The sequence below is a fragment of the Buceros rhinoceros genome, unplaced genomic scaffold (genome assembly GCF_000710305.1).
Source record: "Buceros rhinoceros silvestris isolate BGI_N320 unplaced genomic scaffold, ASM71030v1 scaffold5633, whole genome shotgun sequence".
NCBI classification, from domain to species: Eukaryota; Metazoa; Chordata; class Aves; order Bucerotiformes; family Bucerotidae; genus Buceros; species Buceros rhinoceros.
Window position 1 is genome coordinate 10,072 of NW_010404077.1, and position 4,743 is coordinate 14,814.

Here is a 4,743-nt window from a genome sequence, read left to right on the forward strand (position 1 = left end):
GTGCTAAATGTGGCTCTAAAGTGTGTGGATTTGGGGGAGAAACTGCTTTCTGTGCTGTTGTCAGGATCTTGCCTCCCTTGCCCCAGCCACCTGATTACTGATGGGCACCTGAATTCGTTTTTTCAGTTGGAGAGGGCCTGAGTGGCTGAGGCAGGGAAGGACGGGGAGTGGAAGCAAGGGTGTGCTCTGCTGGCTGCAGGGCGGGTGAGGAGGCTTGTGGGGCGTCCTGCGTCTTTGCTGCCCTGGAATCCGTTCAGTCACGCTGGTTCAGAGGTGCTCTGCGGGAGGACTAAGAGCACCAGACCACCTAAGGGCCTCAGGTCCGTAGAGCCGCTGCTCTCGTACTGGCCTTGTCCAAGAGAACCATACTTCTCTCCCCATCCCTTCTGTCATTAGCTAGGAGTAAATGCTACTTAGCCCAGATCTGCTGATGTGCTACCCACTCAATTATCTTTTAATTCCTTGCTAGCCTGAGTTTTGGTTGGTTGTGTAAGCAGGGATTCCCCTTCTAGCTGTTCACTGCGCTCTTTTCCATTTTGTGTTACGGAGCCGGTCGTGGAACGGAGCTGCCTCTTTGCATCTGCTCAGCAGACAGAGCTGGAAGATGGGCTCTGGTTTCCCTTTGGCTCTTCGTTTAATAAAGTCTTGACATAACAAACGTGAGGGCCAAGAGGAATATTAGCATTGAAGGACAGCAAATCTGGAAACCAGGGGCCTGGAAAGATTGGTACCAATCCTTAGTAAAGCATCTGCCTAAGGAGTTTTTCTAGTCTTAATTTAGTCTAGAAAAGTTCTGTTTCACTGGGAGCGAATTTGCTGTGTGAAAGCAGGGAGAAGGGGTGATGGGTAGGGGAATATGGAACTGGAGGAACGTAACAGAATATGAACATGCTTAGGTGCCAGTCCGCATCTCGCTTTTCACTGTGATTTGTAAAACTGTAGAGAAATCATGGGAACAGCTTGATATGTTTCTGTTCAAATTTATAACAACATCGGGCCTGTGAGGGCTGTCTTTGTCCTCCTGTCCTCGCAGTGATTTTAGAGCCGTTAGGCTGCCTCGGAAAACAGGCACAAGGTTCTCGGTGGCTGAAACAGCTTTAGTGAAGCAGTGAGGGACCAGCGCATGACTGTTCTTGTAAGAGAAGGGGAAGTGTGAATTCTTGGGGTTTCTTCTCAGTAAAGGGAAGTAAAAACATGGCCCATAAACTGGAGCCGCCTGGGAGCAAAGAGCGGTGTGATACAGCAACATCGCTTTCGGCAGAGATGCAGGAGTTGTCCAGAACTGTTTGCATTTGTCAGTCGCGGGGCGAGTTGCCTGATGCGAGCTGTATTTAATCGTACCGAGGATCCTGCTTCTACTCGGCACCAGCGAGATTCTCTGCTGGAAATACTTGTTTCATCTAGTGCGATAAAACCCATTGCAGAGGTAGGAGGGCACTGATGTGGGGTCAGCAAAAAACAGGTCACCAACTCATGTACTTCCCTGGCGAAGCTTTAGGACCCTGATCCCGTTCATCTACTCACCCGTATCCCCATCTTGTGCAATCCTGCATTGGCAGAAGCTGGTGAATTCAGAACAAACGAACTTTCCCATGCAAAAGTCCTGCAGCATCTTCATTGCGTAACGCACGCCAGGAGAGCTTCGGCTCGTCACCTGTCTCAGGGTGTAGCTTTGCTGGAACAGGCCAGAGGTCCCTTAGCGTTAGGACTTGAGTGCTTTGCCCTCTGAAGCGGTGGGGCAGGGAATCCACACGTGCTCTGGCACCAAAGCAGTGATATTCGGCTTTTGCTGGGGCTGAAGCCAGGGCTGGTGAACGCTCCTGTGGATTTCATGCCACTTCTGCCAAGGCAGCTTGGTTGTGACTCCTCGTGTTACCGCAGTGGGCCCTTTGCGGAGGTTGCAGGCACACACCCACCTTTCTGGTCCGGTGCATTTTGATCCAAATTCGTCGTTAGATCAATCTTTAATGTATTTGTGCTGCAAGAACAATTTTTCATTTGGCATATTGCCTTTTCCTGTCCTTCTTTAGCATGTGCCATAACGCGTCTGCTCAGTGGGAGAACCTCGCGTACAGAAGAGAACTGTGTGGGTACCCCAGCGAGGACCACGTTGCAGCAGTACGGAGGTCCTGTTATGCAGAAGGTGGTTCAGGTCCTAAGTGCTGGGAAGGTCCACCTTGCCGTGTCTGTTCGTTTGGTTGGGTTTTTGGGGGGTGTGGTTTTTCTGCTAGTGATCTGCCTCCCTGGTTGACTAGTCATAAGAATTAGACTTTTTTTGGCCAAAGGTAATGGGGAAGAAGGGCACGGTTGCCAGGAAACATTAATAACATATGCAACAGTGTGGGTCTGGAGCCTCTGAGGGAAGGAGTGCCCTAAGCCACTGTTGACTTAGCATTTTGCAGGGCTGGGGCTGGAATGTCCACAGCAGGGTCTGAGCAAGCAGTCGAGTTTGGGAAGTGTGCTCCCTCCCTGGTGACAGCATGCTCGGGGACAGGATGCTCTGCAAAAGCGGGCATGGTCTGTGGCATGCATCACCGGGCTGCAGGAGCTGATCCGGTGCTGCTGCGTGGCGCAGATAAATCACCTCACCTCTTAGCTCCCACGTGAAACGGAGCTGTCAGGCTGCTGTGAAGCCGAGTTCATTAAGGCAAGTAAAAGCTCTTTGGGGTCATTGGGTGAGAGGTGCCATTAAAACACTGTTAGCTCTATGTCATCGCTCGTGAACCCAGGGACACGCTGAACAGGAGGACCTGGCTTTCTGCTTTGCTTCTGCTAGAAAAGCCATAGAAAAGCCCCACAGATAAAACAATGCACGCGTTTGTAGTGACCCTAACCTGAATAAAAGCCCTGGGAGTGTTGCTTTTAATAAAGCTTTAACTCCTATTCCTGAGCTTTTTTTTTCTTTGCAGTCTCAGGATGCTTTGCTCAGCTTTAGTGCAGAGCTTATTTGGGAGGGACATGGTTTTGCTTTGTGATATTCCCCTCACCCCCTCGCCTCACTTAGCTTTTACAAAAGAGTGTCAGAAAACTTGCTTCAGGCAAAAATAGATGGAAGATCTATGCTAGGTCACCTCTGTACGGATCTCTCGCTGAGGCACCGTCCTGCAGGCATTCACGGAGCAGTGTTTGAAGGGGGTGCATGTTCTGCTTCCTCCTGGGTCACTCTTCCTGGCTCAGTTTTACAGCTAACTCTTCTTCCCGTGTTGCGGGCATACTTCCTTAAGCAGCACCCTTCTATCTCAGAAAGCTGGAATCTGCGTGTACCAGGGCTCTTTCCTGCTGCAGTCTAGGTGCACCCGAGGGGTCGTGGACACACAGGTCACCTTCAGCAGGGACAGCTCGCCCGGCCCGTTCGTGCGGCGTTTTGTGTAGTAGAGCTCCTTCCTCTTGCCTCACTGTAATCTTTCTCTCATGTAGTATTTTATAGTGGATTGCCACATCTGTTTGAAGGGTCGAGGATTCTTAGGAGTGAGCCGTCAGGTCTCCATTCTACCTGTCTTCACAAAACTTCAGGCCCTTAATGACTGGCTGCAGTCAGTGGCGAGGGGTGGGTGCATTTGGAAAGCCTCCTGAGGGACACATGTCTTCCCTAAATGCAGAGGGAGTTAAGACACCTCTGAGCCATTTGGAAGTTGTCGGGTGAATCCTGCATCAAGTGGTTCAATGAATCTGACATCCAGAGTGAATCAGGGTGAAAAGCAGCTGCTGTAATCCTGCAGAACAGGAACTGAGGAGGAACTGAGCCACCTGATGGCGAAGGAGGGAGGGGTGTGAGCAGATAAAAGCACCCTTACTCGCTGGAAGGCTGTTCCTCAGCAGATGGGACTGATACCTTTCATTGCAGAAGTCCCTTTCCCAAGTGGCTGTTGCGTCTCCGTTTCTAGGTGTTCATCTGGACATGTCTGGAAGTGCTGTGGCAAGCGTGGAAGGTCACAGATAGTAACCAGCTTAGCTCAGGAGACAAAAGCTTCTTTAACTCACATAACTTGGAGCTTCAAAACTGCCAATCACCTCAAAAATTAATTAGGAACTAGAAACTTGTCTTGCCAGTGTGGCTTCCTGCAGCTACTGGGTTTCCCATCCCAATTCACTCAGGGAGTGAGAGCTGACTGGATGACAGCACCCGCTGGCTGTGCTGTGGCAGGAGGGCAGCGTGGGGTGTGGGTGACAGCTCCTGGGTCCAGACCCAGCAGCGGTGGACATCTCGGCCTTCTCCTCCGGTTCCTGGGCACTAGATGTGTTAGCTGTAGGTGTACTGCAGGTAGCCGTGTCATAAGGATCCTGCTTCTGTGAGCTGAGGTCCTCGTGCTTGTGTTCCAGACAACAAGGAGTTAACACTGATTGGTTCTATCTGGTAATCTTATCTTGGCAAAAAAGGTGGAGGGAGAGGGAACTTGAGAAGCAGAAATTAAATGTCAGCAGAACTGCAAGAGACTCGCATTCCTGTTTGGCGACTTGCCACGGAGCTAGTAAAAAGCAAAATTATTGGCAGAGTTACAGCGGAGCCACCAACTGACCTTGCCTGGCCGGCGGAGCGTTTCTGGTTAACTGTTTAGAAACCAAAAACTATCTACCTGCTGGATGCACGTTTTCGAAGCGAGGATACAGAAACGTGACCGTTCACTTTGTCAGACCTCCCACAAATCTTTCCGACTGTTCAAGAAAGACCCCAACACCCAGCGCGCGGGACCGCCTTCCGCGGCTGTGTTCCAGAGCTGTGTTCCAGAGCTGTGTTCCAGAGCT

General features: G+C 50.9%; 1 protein-coding gene across 1 annotated transcript in view; it reads left to right on the forward strand.

Moving 5' to 3' along the window:
* Nucleotides 1-4,743, forward strand: part of LOC104490877 (SH3 domain-binding protein 5) — a gene marked incomplete at both ends in the record, with an annotated part of 30,007 nt that overhangs the window by 8,224 nt on the left and 17,040 nt on the right. The window lies entirely within an intron of this gene.